General features: G+C 42.4%; 1 protein-coding gene across 2 annotated transcripts in view; it reads right to left on the reverse strand.

Annotated features, from left to right (window-relative positions):
- foxn3 (forkhead box N3) overlaps positions 1 to 11085 on the reverse strand; it is an 85935-nt gene extending 74850 nt beyond the window's left edge. The window contains exon 1 of one of the 2 annotated variants that reach the window (XM_026926309.3): positions 10738 to 11085. The gene's annotated coding sequence lies outside the window, so the exon portion shown is untranslated. The remainder of the gene's footprint in view (positions 1 to 10737) is intronic. The other variant, XM_026926311.3, reaches the window with a different exon arrangement.
- Between the last annotated feature and the right edge of the window lie 8051 nt (positions 11086 to 19136).

Genomic DNA, 19136 nt, shown 5'->3' on the forward strand with positions numbered 1-19136 from the left:
CTCCGAGAGGAAAACCTTCTCCACACTCCACAAATTAAACCACAGAGCCATGATGTGCACCAGAACCTTACAGGAGACGAGATGTCCTCAGTATCATCATGGATCATCACACACACACACACACACACACACACACTCCGTCTCTTTCAGAAAGAAGCCAGGCGCAGATCAACATCTGAGATGTACTTCTCACTTAAAGCAAGCCTAATCTGTGCGAGATGTTTATACGGTCCTGTCTCTGTGCCATACGATCCCACAATCCTCTCCCGACTCAGTTACCTAGCAACGCTGAAGCTTGGTCTCCGGCTGAGGGCCAGTGCTGTGCAGCTGGGGAGTTTTTATCATCGCCGGTTACTTTTATTTGATCTGGACAGATTAAACAGCTATAAGCCATGCTAGACTTATCCAGTCACACACACACAGTCACACACACACAGTCACACACACACACACACACACACACAGAGGACAAAGTCTTTGTGGACAGGGACAAGAAGACATGGTGCTCTTGGGAGCCTCCAATGTTGCATGTCATTCCTCTCTGTCTTTTTTATTTATTTATTTACTTATTTATTTTGAGACGAAGGACGTGTCTGGGATCGCCTGCGGTTGGCAGCTGCTGTCCCAGCCAAGTGAGGGCTGATTTTAGAGGGGATAAGAGCTCTGGTCTTGGCACAGCGAGACGAGCTGCTCAGAGACTAATTGCAGACTGTAATCTGTACTGATTACTGGTAGAGCAGACGCCAGGTGTGTGTGCATGCACACACACACACACACACACACACCTTAGCACGGTCCGACACAGCTGCAGAATGACCAGACAAACAAAGGCATGAGATAACAACTCCCACATACACACACACACACACATAAAATGTCCATGACAGATCATGGTTCATATCTTTTTTTTTTTGTTTTAATTTAACCAACACACTGATCTCACTTCACCGCCTGCAACGTGTTTACATCACAACAACTTTTCATCCTAGCAACCGCCGCAAGAGTGGGAGACGGAGCTAATTCCTAATGCAGCTCTGTGTGACAAACAATTTAGGATTTACAGAGAGGAACACATCAAAAGGTTCACACGTCGCAGTTTCGTTGAGGAAGTGTGTATCAGTGATATCTACAGAACAAACACAAACTTAGAATCATTGATGTTTTCTGTAAGGAGATGTTTATTTATAATTAATGGAAGGAGTCTCCAGTGTCAGAACTTTGTAGCATTGCGTTCTCTGCCACAGGACAGAGTACAATTTCTCCACAATGTAACTCTAAATGGGTAAAAAATATTATGTCATTCTTTAATAAATAGAAAACATAATTCTATGCAAATTGCTGTGGTATAAGAGGAATAAAACACTTTGCTGTGCTGTTATAGGAAAATAATCAACTTTGGGGTGGGAACTGTTACTCATCACATCACCCCGTCGTCGATTGTTTTCGTATAATAGCATGACACTGAGTGTTTTATTCCTGACTAAATAAGTGTATGTGCCAGTCTTACCTTATCTCAAGACCTCAGATTGCATTCTCAAACATTTCACACTTTCTATGCTGGTCTTCTTGCTAAAGTTTAAATGTAATATCCATTAAGGATACTAAGGACAGGTGTTAGAGCAGAAAACACAACGGCTTTAGAACCTTATTGTTTTGACTCTCTATTACTTTGACCACAGAAGATTCATACTTTTTCCAACAAAGATTTGTGTTTGGAAAGGAGAGCCTTATTATTCCACATTGTTCATGCTGAGTGGTGCTCTTCTGCTGACACCATCTTGTTGCTTGCCCCTCAAAACATCCCCGTAACTGTAGCTGATGGAAACCAGCATTTGCATTCACCTGACTTTTCATTAAATTTGCTTAACATTTTACAAACCGCTGGATGGAAACGTATGACGGAGTTAACGGCCCGGGAGTGTGTGGCTCTGCTTCACATGATTCACAACAAAGGCTACAGGTGACAGCTGACCGCATGCCGAGCAGAAACCCGACACCCATGTTTACAGCTCTGTGCTGTACTTAATCTTTGTGTCAGATGACAATTTATTCATGTCATTCCATTACCGCGCTGCAAACCGTCCCCAGTGAAACACTGCTCCACTAATCAGTTGCCTCGCAAACAAAATTACATTTCCAATTGAATTTGTTTCGGCCCAGAAAAAAAAAACACACACTCACATACACACACACACACACACAAGCAGTTGACGGGACAGAGCGGCCTGCCGGCCATGTCGCAGCCGTTTTTCTTCTGATAATTGAGTTAAAATACTACAAAGCATGAGGGAGCAGTCGCACGTCGAGGCCTGGCAGAGTGTGTGTTTGTTGAATGGGAACAATTCCACATTCCAAACAGTGCATCTCTGGCCAGAGGACTGTCTCCTCTCTACTCTCTCTCTATCACCCGCTCTGTGTAGTGAAGTCGTCTACTCAGACGTCTCCAGTTCCGTGGCTCTTTTTCGCTTATCTTCTGCAAACAGCAGGGTCGGCAGACTGCCAGAAGCCCAAAGTTTGCTCTTGCTGATAACAGCATGGCAACAGGGGAGAGCGGAATAGCTCCACTCCTACCAGAACGTCGCATGACGCGGCCAACTCGTATTTAAGTGATCGCTGGGTTTACTGGGATATTATGTTAAAATCTGTTCAGATATCTCCAGTGTATGATGCTTGAACTTCTCCGTTCACATCTAATTGGTCTCATGCAGAATGTGCAACTATTTAAGACTAAATTAGTTGGATTTCACACACATGAACCCATGGCAGAAGACATGAGAACCCAGTATGACAGATCCACCCGAGTCCTCTCCCACTCATTAAAGTTGTTTAAATGTAAAATAAATATTGTTAAAAAGCTATGGAAATTGACTTATTAAATAGGCAAACAACTGCATATAGAGCTATCTACTAGGCTTCAAAATTATACCACAATTTAGTGAAATCAGGTTTGTGAGGAGAAAATTTTAACAATTGGATCTCCTCTTTGGATTTTAATCCAATACCCCTGCTTTAATAAATAAGAAAATGGTTAGGGTTATTGTAGGTCCATCATGCTAATGAGGCCTTCCTCAGAGACAGGTGAAGCCACCAGCTCTTCCAAATGCTGTTAAGTGTGCTCTTCTGTACACCTGAGCTAACACACGCTCACAGTTGACCCCACAATTGAAGTAGAGAGGAATGCTGACATTCCCACTCAAAGAGAGCACTGCAGCATTCAAGCTTGCACTCTTTCAATGGTGAGACAAAATTTTAGTCATAAAAAAAAAAGCTTGGGCACATTCGTTGACAATTTGGAGTTTTTCTGTGCAACCATGCCAGCATCATAGATGGTGGTTCCCAAGAAACGCCAGGCCACTTTGTCACATAGTACGTCCAGCTATGAGATTTCTCCATAGACATGTAAGTACTGTAACATGCTCCTTCTTCCCTTCATCCTCATGTCAAGCTCTGCTTATGCATGCTGAAGTGCCTTCACAGTGAAGACACTCATCTCAGAATAAGCAGTGTTGTTAGTACGATTTCAAAGTCACTCCTGTGTCCTGTTAAAGAGCACTCGACAGGCTCTGTCTGAAATGAATCCTGCTGCCATAGAGAGTCCATTTCTACTGACAAGGTGTCCGTGTCTAATCCGGAACCAGTCCCCGCATTTCCACTGCAAAAGAGATGGCTCTGTGTCAGTTAGAGCACCAAAACGCTATGAACCAGTGATGTCAGGAGTCATTTTGTTGCCATGACAACAACTGAAGCAACCTGAGGAAGACCTTTTACAGGAAGTTGTAAAAAGCTACGTGGGATCTACATTAATCAAGCATCTTGTGTCTTGTGTGTAATTTGTGCAGAGATGCTGAAAGATTTGAGGCCTACATCAAAGTTTGTTATTATTTTAACGAAGTGCATTATGTTACTCCTGCATCCGATTACGTAACGTTGGAGCTCTTATGCTGGTGGAAGTGCGGGTGAGTTCCTCAAAAGGTTTGCTTGTTCCCTGAACCATCACTAGCACCTTGTTAGTAGAAACTGTGAAAGCGTGGATTACTTCCTTCACACTTAGGAAGTTGCTGATGCAAATATTCTGGAACTGGAGCTGGAACTGGAAAGCAGGACTGCTGAAAACAGTGCAATGGTGTTACATCAGTTTGTTGCACATGCATATACTGTATAAATATACATACATATATACAAAAGAGAGACCTTGGTTCTGCACGTCCATCACCAGCCTCTTCTTGTCAATTTACTCAGATGCCACAGCAGATCCATATACATAGCACCTAGCTCATAAGACTGCTGACTTTCAGTCTTTTTAAATCAGCAGGTGAACGATTAGAATGCAACCTCTCAGCACTCTCTACACACACACCACCTCATGATATAATCCTCGTCCCATTCACATAAGCACGGGAGTGGGTTAATTTGTGGGGTCAGGGTCGTCAGGAAAAGCCTCCTCGCTGGGTCTTTAATAAGCACCGTGACTTCGGGGCCTTTAACCATGCCGGGTGAGTCAACACAACCCGCTTTGCTCAGTCTCTCTCTATCTGATGAGCTCATTCAGGAGGCTGCCGATGAGGGAGAGCCACAGCAGAAAGCCATCTCTGAGCATGGCTAAATGAACAACCATTCAGAGAAGGCGGGTCAACAGGGGCCGAGGCCACTCTGCAAGAAACGCTAAAGGATGTGGCAGAACTGAAGAGGGTTCGCAGGGCTGGAGAGAGATGGAATGACTGTGCTTTGTGAGCGGGCAGGGCGTGTGTGTGTGTGTGTGTGTGTGCGTGTGTGCTTATGATTCGCGAGCTGATTTGCACATTAAAGGGTGAAAATGTAGCACAGCTTTGAGGATGCCACCAGCAAGAATTTCTACTTTCTGAATAAATAAAGAAGGCCGATGTGAAATCTAGTGTTGAAAGTGATAAAACATAACCTTTTTGAAGCTGTGAAACAATGCAGCCTCAGTGCTGGATGGGAACAACACTCTGAACATGGTCTGACATTGAGAAATATCACTCAGTCTCGGAAAGCACGTACTCCCCTCGGTTCATCAGGAGGCTCAGGCCGTATGTGTGTGAGTATGTGTGTTTGTGAAAAGAAAAGAAGGAAAAAGAGCAAAAAGAGAGTTAGATCACTGGGGTGAGATGCAGAGAGGGTGAAGGCACAGTGATGGAGCAAAGAGTCATTTATTCAGGAGAGTGGCCCTGCACCAGGTGAAATATATAGCTGTTTATGTACTCAGCAGTCCGGCTGTCTCCTCTCTGACAGAGCAAGAATGAAAGCAATCCGAATGAAATATGACACTGACGATGGGCCAGGAGTGGAAATGGAAATGACTCGAAATCTCCCGAGCTTCTAGAACAGGATCCGTCCGGATGAGAATTTGGAGCTCGTCAGGTTTCTCCGACAATCAGGACATCGAGTCCGCTGGGAGCAGCCTGAGACGAGCAGGAGATCCAGCAGGTCTGCATGAAACTGGGAGTAAAAGGACGAGCGGCGCCGCTAATAAACCTCCTCTACAGCCTGTTCAACTCGCGTGCAATAAAACATGAGCCGTCTCAGCTAGAATGCTGTGAGATGGCCAATCTCTCTGAAGTTAGTCCACCACGGGTGCACGAGTCCTTGTGCAGGTCCCTCTGTGAGAGCAGGATCCGGTGTGTCCTTGAAGTTCACAGAAAGCCCAAGTAAACAACGCGGCCCTCGTAACATCACTGATACACCGAATCTCCACACAGAGAATAGTGTGAAAACCATGGCCCATAAACATATTTTAAATTTCTCCTTGTTACAGTTTATGATACTGAATTGTTTTTAAAGCTTAAATTTGTAATATTAAACATTTCTTGACTTGTAATAATGATATATTTCAAAGGAATTACAGGAAAAAACTGTGATTTATTATATATATATATATATAAACTAGCAACATCTACTGAAAAAAAAAAGATATATATATATATATATATAATTTCTTTTTTTTTTCAGTAGATGTTGCTAGTTTCTTCACTCCAGCTGAGAAATTAGCTCCGCCCCCAAATAAAAACTGAGCCGCTCCACTCGAATGCTTCTCATAAAAAAAAAAATGTAAAAAAAAACAGCAAACTACACAGCATATGTTGGATTTGGGTAGCAAGAAGGTTGAGGTTTGTCAACATTTTCAGTTACAATTTGTAGGCAGAAGACGGCTCTGAAAATTACAAACAGCTCCTTTAAAGTTAAGTAGGTTAATTATATAAGCAGGTTAATTATATAAGGTTAATTCTATTATAGAACGGCTTGTATAATGCTGTTTCTGCTGTTAGAGTTTAAACAGCTGTCACGTCTATGCTTTGTTAAACTGGTGTGTGCTTCATTTCTGACCATATAGCATTATAGTGGCTGATATTATTTCTTACACAACAGTGCTGTTGAAATCTGGATTCTAACTGGTCAGGAGGTCACGCTGATTAATTCTCTAGAACAGCAGCTCTGACAATCGTGCAGCTGCAAATCACAGGTTTATATTAATGCGCTCGATATAATAACACTATAAAACACTTTGAGACATGCTCTTATAGGAAAATCATCAACTTTGGTGTGGTAACAGTAACTGTGCTTCATCACACCACCACATTGTTGATTATGTTCCTGTAACAGCACAACACAGGGTGATTTATTCCTCACACTCCAGTTTCCAGCTCCTCTGTCCTGTATCATTGTCTATAAAGCAGGTCCCTCTGACCTCCAGGTAAGGGACTACACGAGTGTGTGTCCTTATTCAAATGGTGGTCAGATGTCACTGCAGTTTTTTAAAAAGCTCAGCTTTGGGGTAAATGAACTTTAAATGTTTCTGAGCTGGAGCTACATCATGTGTGGAGTTAGTTTTTCCCCTCAGTGCTGCCAGGAAGCCAGTAAAATGCAGACAAAGAGACAGACATGGGAGAGAACTGAGAAAAAGAAAGAGGTAAGAGAGAAGTAAAGGTCTTTGCACACCAAAACAGATGTTTTATCCATTAATGGATGGTGAAAAACAGATTAGATTTTTTTCTCAAAAAAAGTTTGCATCACATATTTTTGATAATGGGAGGAAGTTTGCTTTCACTTTAATATCAGAGCATCAGAGGAAGAGAAAACTGGATCTACTCGGTTAACAGTGCTGATACAAACGCATCTTTAAGTAAACGTCATGTGACTCAGATCTGTTGTTAATTCATCAGTTTTCAACTCAACTAAAAATAACACAAAAATTCCATTTTAGAAATGACACTCTGTTGCAGAACAATATAATCGGTCTCCATCATATCACTTTTTTTCTGTCAATTACGCAGCTGGTGTGATGCCTTTGGAAAAAAGTCGAAGGGCATATCTGCTTCAATTCAGCTGAATAAAGTGAAGTGTGGACTACAGAGGAGACGAGAGAGATGACAGAGCGGGGTTTATGACACGGCTTTGTGTGGGTATGAGGCTCTAGCTGAGACAGTTAATAAGTCTCCCAGAGGGAAAGCAGTCAAGGGTCTATCATTCATTAGGCGGCCTCCATCATCACACACCTTCTAGACACTTAATCACTAGGACAGAAAGAAATGTGAAGGTCACAGAGAGAAGAGAAGACATGGTGCGGGATGAGAGAGGGAGGGAGAGACAGAGAGACGATGCATGGCCTAGTTTTGATCGAAAACGTGAAGCTTTGTGGTCTCTCGCATACAACAACAAGCGTGAGAAAAAGAGTCAAAATTCAGTCACAGCAATGAATGAGAATATTTCAGTCATCTTGCTTTGCTAATCTCTGTGATGTGACTTGAAAAGCAAAAGTGCTGTGAATGGAAACAAAAAGCAACATCTGAGCACCGTGCCTTCCATCCATATTTACAAGCATTTCACTCATGTATTTTCTACCTCACTGATTTGCTTTGCTGTTTAATTTATCTAAGGGGGCGGCATGCCCGGGTCGTTGACAAGCCGTTGACTGCTGTTAGAAGCTCTCAAGCAGACAAAAGTTCCTCACTTCACTGCCCCAAAATAAAAAGAGCTTTTGACCTCATGCTCGTCCGCTTTTCACCTCTGAACTGTGACAGACGTCTGCATAATTCCCGCTTGGGCCACTGGGAAACAGTGGCTGAGCGGTGGAGTCTAAAGCCGCATTAAAGCCCTGAAAAGAACTCACGATTGTAAACGGACACACTCGGGGCTCGCACCCGGAGCCGATCAGACTGCACTGACAACCGCATCGAAAAATATAATAGCCACTTTCTACACAGGAATTTGTATGACATTTGAATATGAAAGAAGTTTGGCTACACGGTGGCGCGCAGGCGTAGGTTGGAGCTGGAGCTCGAGATGCGAGATCGTGGCTTTGTTCATGAGCTGTGATGACAATAAGCAGAACTCCAGCTGGAGAGAAATTGTCATGGTATCGGATTTCAAAAAAACGTAAGAGTAACGGAGGAGTGAGTTCCAGAACTGAGTCGTCCATGACGGTTTCAAGAAAACAAGTGGCTGACACATTTCCTGTCAGCAGAGCCCTTCCTCCGATAACACAACGCTCCCATCAACAGGAAGTGCTCTCAGCGACCGCCTCTCAGCTCGCTACACAACTTCAGCCCCCTCTCCCTCGCCTCAACGTTCAGGGGCAACCCGAAGAGACAGAGGGGAAAGACGAGAACGTGAAAGTGTGTGTGCGAGCCTGAGACCTTCAAACGCTCTTGGTCTGCAAGACAGGCTTTTAAAAAGCTTTGCACAATGCTCCTGAAATCAATTAACGTGCAGTCGCTGGTATCAGCGTTACACACGGCGTCCCATTACCTCAGCTCACAGAAATAACCCCCGCCTGCTCGGACACAGTGGACGATGTTAACATAGCCTCAGCACATGAACTACACACACACATACACACACACACACACACACACACACAAAATGTTTTGGCACGGGTCGCTGCCTTAAGTCACGATAAAAACATTCGGCCACAAAACCCCCTCATTTCTTTAAACATTTAAACACACACACACATAAGCAGCAAGAAAAGTTGTCCAAACTCGCGTTAAGTGCTCAGAACATTTGAGTTTGACCTTCGTGAGGCAGAAGCTGCTCTGTTTAAACAGCTGCTAATGGGAGAACTGGCAAGTAGAGAGAGAGAGAGAGAGAGAGAGAGAGAGGGAGAGAGAAAGAGAGAGAGTGTTGAGAGAGAGAGCAGGCGCTTTCAGCGGGCTTCTGTGATGACATGCAGCCACTTTTTTTTTTAGTATGAGGGGCTTATCTTTGTCTCTATGGTAACTGTGTCTCTGGGTTGTTATTAGAAACCCTGAACTTCCTGTGCTTCTGCAGAATCAGCCAATCAGAGGCGGTGCTCTCATAGGCGGGGAGAGCTCGCGCTATAGGCAGCTGAGAGCGGCCACATGAGGGGGCCATAGAAACAGAGGGTCAGGAAAAAAAAAACTTACTCCCGGGGAGGAGATAAAACAAAACAAAAAAAAACAAAAAAAAAAAAGAAATGCTTCTCCTTAACAGCACGGCACAAAGACGAGGCCTGGAGCAGAACTGTCCATAATGGAACTTTCCAATGAGAATAAAAGTCCAGACCTATTTATAGCAAAAAGATTATGCATGCCAAAAAGACAGCCCCGCTTTTTCCAGAAGGACATTACTGGGTTTTTTTTTTCTTCAAACTTTATGGAAAATACAAGGTCAGCATGTTGTACTCCAAGAAAGATGTGGTTTAGAGACTCGCAGACAGACGGCCACAGAGACAGAGACAGTGAGGCAGAGAGAGAGAGAGAGAGAGAGAGAGAGAGAGAGGAAGGAAGAGAGAAGAGACCAGCCCTGACGGCTTTAAAGCCCTGACGCTCGGTGTTGTCGTGTATTCACACATTCCTGCACTCGAGTTAAGAGGCAAACACTGGCAGGCTTAGGCTGAGCACGCTGCTTAATGCTGCTGAATGCTAACAAGCGACTGAGCGAGCTCAGGATTAGCAGAGCACAGAGAATAGAGAGAGAGAGAGAGAGAGTGAGAGAGAGAGAGAGAGAGCAGGCAAACAACAGATTTTTGATGAAGAAGAAAAAATAAATAAATAAAAGAGGAACTCCTGAACAGGAACGGAGCGATCTGAGAGCTGCCTGACCACGGTCACCCGAGTGAGACAGCAGAAATGAAAGAAGAACCGAGATGCTGATGAAAAGCTCAAAGGAAATATATATATATATATATATAACACTTCTCATCTACATCTGAGTGTACTCCCGTATGCAATGCAATGACATTCTGCAGAGTGGAGTTTACTAGCAGAAAGTATTGACACTCACTTAAGACTTCCCTCACTTCTCCCCTCTGCAGATGTGTTTGCACACGTCCAAACTTTTGTTTGTTTATTGAATGCTGCGTTTTGGTGATGAGACTCAGAGCAAAGTTCTGCGTGCTAAAACCCAAGTGCTGACCTTGAACGTGTTCAATCCAAATACTGGCAAGCACAAAAGCATGAGAATGTCTGAGAAGAAACAAATGCGGAGAGAAAGACAGGAGAGGGAAGGACGTTAGCGTGTAACCCGAGCGATTCACATGCAGAGACAGCTTGGACCTCACACTGTTTACACATGCGACGCCTGTTATCTCCTCAGTACCCTTCCACGATGATAGCAGCACAGCCCCCTCACATGCACATGTCCCACACACACACACACACACACACACACACACACACACACACACACACACACTCCAGACAACCTCAGGAGCCAAGAGATCACAGCAAGAACCAACAATCAACAATCAACAATAGAGACCTTTGAATCCCGATCTTCTCCTGATTGGACGCCTCCTCATGAGCTTCAGCTTCAGCTCCAAAACGTTTAAATCCCACGGGTTAATCCGTCCATTCCACAGATTCAGGATTGTAGCAGGGAGCACAGTGGGCTTGAACATTCACTCCGCTTCTCTCTCTCTTTCTCTCTCTGTGTCTCTCAGTCTTTCCCCCTCCTTCTCTCTCTGCACTCTGTTCTCCTGTCTCACTCAGCTCTGGAACTAGAGGAGCCTGAAGAGGAGGGCAGCAGCGGTGGCGGCAGATCGCTGGGTCCTACTGCCACACGGCTTCAGTGAAAGGACGGCATTGTTCCTGTTCCGTGTGTGACCCTCAGTTACGCTCTGCACGGCACAGAGGACGGCAGTATGAACCCGACAGCGTTCTAGCAGTGCGCTGGAACGTAGCAACATGCATGATTTCTGATTTCCTTTCCAATGTGCTTAAAGGTGTACACTCTGATTGACTATTTTACTCAAATTATATTCTAATTACATTGAATTCTCAATAGAAATCACAGATGCAAACACATCTGGTGAACTTTAACACTTAAACTTGCCCCACCCCCCAAAAAAAAGGTCGCCCAATAGCACAGCTGCTCTGGGTGAGGCCTCTCTGCCTTCATAATGCAGCCCAGAAAATTCAAAATGGCAGAAGCGCTAATTTTAGTAGTGTATTAGAATGCATTTTAATGTAGTCGTTCCTGACGTGACAGTAAATTATTCCCTTAAGGATGAATGAATAGATGAGTAACAAATTCCTTCATCAGGAGCAGAGCTAACATTTCTCGAATGGTTCGCTGTTTTCACCACAGTGAATAGCTAAATCACAGCTAAATTGCTAACTCCATATTATTAAGTCACTGATATTATATTTGGTGAAGTTTCTCCTCACACACTGTCAGATTTAACGAAACGTGTTTAGAGGAGAAACTCTGGTCAGACCCGCAGCATTGACAAACATTTCTGAGGTGTCAAATGCAAAGGGCTGAAATGTTTGACTGTTTAACAGTTTTATTGTTTTTTTTTTTGTTGTTGTTCGGTTTTATTAAAGGAGCGGTTTGTAATCCATAGAGGCCTCTGCTGCCTGTGAGGAGAACAGTAATTGAAATAAAAACACTGACCAGACTTCCTGTTGCCCCAGCTGACCACACCCCTTCCGGGGGAAACATCATTTGCTTCATTTTTGGGAAAACAAGTGGAGCTGAGTAGCTCTGTTTTTGCTGGATGAGTAGGCGGAGCTAATTTCTGGGCCAGAAAATAATGGGTTTTTTTTAAAGGCAGAAATGAAGAAACTAACCAGTTCCACATCATGTTGTAAATTACAATTTTTTTCTAAGGTATCTTTGTAATTATGTTATTATTACAGGTCTATAAACACTTAACAAAAAAGCCCATAAGATAAACTTTTAAACTTATTTTTTTAAAAAAGTCATGTTTTGCAGCTAAGAAGAAAATAGTGAAGGAATAGCATGTTGGTATAAAAGCAGAAATAACCATTTTAAAAATATTATTTGATCATTAAGAGAGTCCATAATGAAAGTTTAAGAATACAGGGATATTGTCTAAGCAAAGCTACAGTTTTATGGTCTTTGCCTTAAAAAAACATAAATCAGGAGCGTAATTCAGTGTCATAACACTGCCGCTATTACAGACTGCTATACAATGCTAAATGTGCTAAATGGGTATATTGCATGTTTTATTGCATGTTCTTATTATTTGCAGTCCAGTAATAAAACAAACAAACAAAAACAACTACCCTGGAAGCTAATTGTGGCTGGGAAAAAAATCCTATTTTAAAACATTACCTTGTTAGAATTATTGTATTTCCTGCCTGTTGTAAAGGGTTTGTTACTAGAAGCAGAGGCGAGCGGATCATTATTAGTGATGAAGCCATTAGGGAGTGTGCAGCTACTGCAGGCGAGTCTATAAATACCACGAGCAACAGAAAAGAGCAGGCGGAGAAACGAGGGAAAATTCGGGCTGCCTGAATCTGTCAGGAGGCTCGTGCTGAAGGCTTCCAGTCATACGATCAGCTCTGGGGCTCGGCACACCTCGGCGCACCTCCTCAACCCAGCGGGGTGCACTTTTACACTTTTACCCAACTATAACTGCTTTTTACACACACACACACACACACACACACAGTGAGAATGAGAATGTGTGTTAATCAGTGATTCAGCTGTATGTGAAGAGATTTTCAACCGAAACAGAAGAATTTTTCAAAAGAAACAGTCCTCTAATATGGCTGCAGAATGAAGCCTGATGCCGCTGTAATAACAACTGAGAAAGAACGATATGTTACAGCAACCCAACCTAAGACAGCGAGTGCTTTCCAAATCTGTAAATTTTCCGATTAGGCAGATAATAACGTTCAATAACAGTTCGGCTGCCAATTCTGTCCTGTCGCTGAAACCCTGCCAAAACCGTCGCGCCATCTCGCCCTTCATCCAGAAGCACAGCAGTCACACGGGATCCTGCCTGTGTTCTGCATCACCAGGAATAAAATGCTGAAATTTCTGTCTGCTCCTAACACTCAGCTCAAATAACAGCACAATTTGGAACCACTTTTTCTAAAAACGTGTCTTACATTTTGACGAGAGAGAGAAAAAAAAAATTTCTAGCACAAAATCAATACTCCTCTTTGAAATTCATAAGTAATGTAACGGTAGCTCAGCTATGACACGTGCACTGTGGGTGAATAAAGCAATCGAAAATCAGTAGCTGTCCCTGGAAATAAGAAACATAGGCAATTTATTAGACTGGCGACCTGCCAGGGGTGGCACATGGCACACCGAGTTTTCTACAGGCATGCCTAAAGTGAGTGAGGTGTGTCTGCTTCTCACAGATCTCTCATGGGCAGAACTCACTTTATTTACAGCCTCATGTTTATGTCTATTAATATACAGTCATTACAATACCAACTATTCATTATCCAAAATATGCCATACTGTAATCTGGGAATTCTTCAGGTTTCGAAACAGTCCATGTTCAAAACATTCACTCCAAAATGCGTCTTTAGCTAGTCGTGTGTGGTGTCTTACAAATAAAGGTTCCTCGGAGAGTTAAGAGCTCTTAGCATCCTAAATATATTCTACTTGGAAGCCTCTCTGATGGAGAAACCCTCTGTTTTAGGGTTCTTTGTATAACCTTATAGATGTTTAATGATTACAAGAGATGGATAAATGTTTGATTGTCCCTTTAATCTAAACCACGATGATCTAATGATAGTGAAGTTTTTTGTGAGGAGACGTTTATTTATCATTTATGGAAGGAGTCTCCAGTGTCAGAGCTTTGTAACCTGGTCAGGAGTAAAGCTGTAACGTTTTAGCTGACATCTTCTGTGGTTTCTCGGTATCATGACAAGCTGCTTGTTTTTGTCTTATTAACTTCCAGAGAGAGAAAAAAGAGCGGCTCGTGAGGGAACAACTGTTTATAGCTGCTAAAACGTAAGTGAGAACAGGAACTAACTCGTTTCAAACAGATAAAAGTATGACATGTTCTTCAATAAATAAAAAATTGTAATGTTTGGCAAGAGGTAGTATAAGAGGAATAAAGCACACCAGGACGTGCTGTTAAAGTGAAGTGAGTGAAGTGATGGTGACCCATACTCAGAATCTGTGCTCTGCATTTAACCCATCCAAATGCACACACACAGTAGTGAACACACACCCGGAAAATATTCAACTTTACCTGATCAGTTATTAATGTCAGTTTGGATTAATATAAAATATCAGTACAGCTGTGTTTGTGATGTTGATTCGGAGGTTATCAGTGGTATTGAGCTCTGTGAACGTTGTTTGGCCAGTAAGTAAAATTTCACCTCAGGCACCAAATAAGTCCGGGTCACCATGGGAAAAAGGTCAGTATTAAGTGGGACGAAATATTAACAGTTTGTGTTAGACGTAATAAAAGTCCACCGTGTTTCGAAAAGCTGTGATAAACCCTCGTCACTTGTCCCTGTGGTAATTACCATGTTCTCTCTCTCACATCTTTAAAAGCCATTGAAAAACAAAGCACAGATGGATGTCTCTATCATACAATATTTTGCCTGAGGCACTTAAATGAATTAATGTAGCATGAGTCCAGTGAAATGTACTAGCCTTGTGCAATCAAAAGATTAGAAATATGCATTTTAAATGAAATTTACAGCACTTCAAGGGGGGAAAAAATGAACATGTTTGTGCGTAAGCGGGCCAGAGCTGTAAGAGATTAGACTGAACATGAAGAGAGACTGCAATCTGCATTCACTTTCAATAAGCTCGGGCTGTCCCACTGATTAAAAAAAAATACAAAAATTTAGATTCTATGGCACCTTACAGAAGGAAAAGAACGGTTGATATAACCACCCAACTTATCGGCCATTTTCTAACCTTCTATATGTACCACAGGGACAATGTCAAACAGCAAGACACGTCGCAGCTGTAATTTTATTTATGAAGAGCTGATTTTTTAAGTGACACAAACTATACAATCTATTTCTAACAGTCTCTGACTCTGATTGACTTTTTTTTTTTTTTTTTTTTCACAGAACGGATGTTTTATTGTCTGAAAAGAAACAGAAGATCCTAACAGGAAATTACAGCGACATTCTTACAGGAACTGCACTATGTTCCTTAAAATATTGTGACAAATTACTAGGAAATAAACAGACACGTATGCAGGTCACTTGCGTCATCAAAACACTTGAAATGGGAATCTGAGTAAGGATGTAACAAACTGAATGTTAACAGTACAGAGTGTTACAGTTGTGTGTTTACAACTAAAAAAAACATATAAGTGTAATCATTTATTTTCTCTCATGAGATAGAAGAACAAATTGCTTTGCCTTATTTTAAATAAAGCTGCCTTCACACTCTGTGTTCTATTTAATATCATTAAAACAGTGCTGCTGAATTCTCGATTCTGATTGGTTGATTATTTTTCTATAACAGCAGCTCTGACAGCAGTGCAGCTCCAAATCACAGGTTTATATTAATACGCTCGTTCTAATACGGTAGCGTTTCTATAGTAACAGCTCATTCACAGGGACTGGTACAGCGGATGCGCCACGAAATCGGATTTTAAAAAAGTTGATATGGTGAAGTTTTCTGTTGGTGGAAGGAGTCTCCAGTGTTGGTGCTTTGTAACAGTCAGAGGATTTAGGTGTTTCTCGAGAACATAAGAAGCTGCTTTTTTGTTTTATTAACTTCAAGAGAGTAAAAAGAGAGGCTGGTGAGGGAACAACGGCTGCTACAACGTAAGTGATAGTAAGAAATAACTTGTTTCACGAACATTCAACGACATTAAATGTAACTCTAACTGGATAAAAAATTAAGAAGTTAATACATGCTTTAATAAATGACAAATAGTAATCGTGGGCAAATTGCTGTGTTACAAGAGGAATAAAACACTACAAGATGTGCTGTTATAGGAAAATATTCAACTGTGGGCTGTTAACTGTAACTCCACTTCATCACACCACCGTTGATTAATTTCCTATAACAGCACAACATGTGCTTTATTCATTACATAGCCAAACTTGTTAATCTTTCAGAATAACATTACCATAAAAACAACTGCTTCCATTAGTAATATTTTGCTTCCCACTTTTGCACACCATGTTTACTGACATCACAAACTGACACCTGTAATTCACCTCGAAAAGAATTTAGCACCGGTTATAAATTTACCCCAAACGCCAATCTACCATCAGCTAGCCAGCTAGCGAGGAGTTATCCGACTTAAAATGATGTTTTTGAGTTCAGTGGTGCTTTAAAAAGCGGCGCTAGGAGTTACTCGCATTTTCCACATACATCACCGTTTTATTAAGAGCGTCTGTGTGGAAATAACCCAGTAAAGCATGCATGAGTGTCATCTATAATTGATATGAGTGTTGAAAACGCTGAGCTGCGAATCCCCCTGCTGGGACGTGTCGATGGGTAACTTGCCTCTCACCACGAGCCAAAATGCTCTTTCAGGGAGGAATGCGCCGCCAGATCATACGTGTAATGGGACTCGAGAGACAATAGGCATTATTCTAATCTACTGAGCTCTGGGATTTTTAATACACATCCAAGATGAAATGAGGAGGCAGGGAGAATGGTGTAGATGGTTTTTCGCTTTCTGTGAGGATGTGAGTAAAGAGCAGGCAAACGGGGTGATGGATATAACACAGCTACACATCTGTGCACCGAAAAAAAAAAATCAATCACTGTAATGGCTGACAGTTTTGCTATGATACCCGGTAGAATGCAACATTAATGCGATATGCAAACAATAAATTCTTTTTCATTAAAAGAAAGCTAATGTCGCAATCTCTCCATCCATCTGTCTCGGGTAATACGGTGGAGGAAAAGCTGTATTAACTGCTGTCAGGATTGAGTTGTCCTCGCTGTAATGACACACGCTGGTGGAGAGGATATAAACCAGCCATGCGTTCCTTCTGCTCTCACACCATCTCAGGCATCAGACTCGGCCTATAAAGCCTTCGTAATGGTTCTGTGAATATCCGGGGACTCTTCCACACGAACATGTCCTGATGCAGGTTCTGGCCAAGCCTATCCATTGTTCTCTCACAGCTCTCTGAGTGCACATGCAGTGCAGATGGCGTTATTTGTCCAGAGTCTCACCCAGCTAATGGACTAAAGCCCAAGTGGGTCATTTGCGCCGAGAAATATCAAGCTTTTCATCCACTCGACCCTCACGCGCAGCCTACGGTCACCTTTTGTACTGCAATGTCAACAGCCTGCCACGGGCGTTTTGGCACAAGGACGTGGTAGAGTTAATGGAGCGAGTTTGAATATGTGAGGCAGAACTGAGATTCAGCAGCGAGCAGCAGCAGAGTGGAAACGCTCATTTGTCTTCTCATTTGGTTGTGATGCCGGTGTGTCATCCTGGTGCCGGTACAAAGAATGTAGAAAGAAACTTTCATTTCGAGTCATTTGTAGTCCAATTGTCTCCGTGTATTCACATGAAGCAGTGTGAATGGAACCCTGGTGTGTTCTCCCCCACAGTGCGGTTCTTTAGGCAGGTAAGACCACAGTAAGTGAACTCTAGAGCGAAAGCAATTCGACTCTGAATCCAATCCACTTCAGAAGTGAATCAAAGATGCCCTGTTTTTTGGGTTTGTAGATGTGAGCTGTTAAACTGAGCCAAAGCACAGAGCTGTAGCGCTGCAGAAATGCCGTGTGTTCCGGAGATTTCCAGCACTGCATTTCTCATCACTGAGCACGAGGACGCTTTTATGAGGATGCTTTCAGCTCTACAGGCCCTCAGACAAACGTCTTTTTTTGGTTTTTTGGTTTTTTGGTTTGATATGTGTGGTGTGAAACCAAATGAATCAATTTCACTCTGATTCAGATTCAGCCTAAGGTGTGCTAGCACCCTTTAAAGATTCTTTCAACTTATTTTCATAATCAGCTTCAGATTTTATTATCTTTTATTAAATGTCAGGTCAACCCAGTCTACAGACTCCATTTCCCAACATGCACCGCAGCCTCCAAACACAGCCACCCCGGACAACACACACACACACACACACACACACATGTACCCTTTATAAAGAGACTTTCAGTCACTAGAACTTTGCACAGTATACACTCAGTACCCTTGTGTGTTTGGTGTTACCAAGCCTGTTTTGGCTTTGACTTTGCCCTCTGTTTCTGTGTATTTTGCCTATACCTCTGATATCCTGTTTGCTGATCGCCTGACCTCTGCCTGTTCCTGTTTTTGATTCTTGCTCTGGATTGTTTGCACAGACTTTACTAAGCGCTGCCTTACCTGCATTTGCATCTGTCTCTGTTATCATTACATGACACAAAAAAGCACAGTGGTGTTTTTTTCTGCTGTTTTCTTCCACATAAATCGAAGTGATGCTTTTCCGTTCACTCAGCCTAGCTAGCAATGTAAGCATTTTGTACCACTTTTAGCATTAAAAGTTATGTCTAGTCATGGCAAGTTCTTCTTTGCATTTTTGTTAAAAACCACAAGGGGAACAAGAATTAGCAGAGTGGTTGGATTATTGTGAGATTCGTCTTACAGATCTTCTAAAAGCTCTTTCTCTGGTTAGTTTAAAACCAGGAACTACACTGCCTTGGTACTGCTTGTGATTCTATGCTAATATGATTCTTTGCTAGTTTTTGTTCATTTCTGAAACCAGCAGGAAGCAGCACAAAGCAGTAATCAAGAGCACACAAACTGCAGTCTTACTTTATTTTTGCTGCCGGTTGCAGGAGCTCTGCCTTTAGAAAATATGTACAAAATACACCAATAAACCTGACACATTTCTGACTACTGCAACCTCTGTGAAATAAGCGTCGAAACCTTCTGCTTTGTCAAATCTTCCCCTTTTCCCAACACTGGCATGGGGTTGTGTTTGTGAGAAATGCCGCTGTCGTTATTATGC

The sequence above is a fragment of the Pangasianodon hypophthalmus genome, chromosome 10, assembly GCF_027358585.1.
Source record: "Pangasianodon hypophthalmus isolate fPanHyp1 chromosome 10, fPanHyp1.pri, whole genome shotgun sequence".
Lineage (NCBI taxonomy): Eukaryota > Metazoa > Chordata > Actinopteri > Siluriformes > Pangasiidae > Pangasianodon > Pangasianodon hypophthalmus.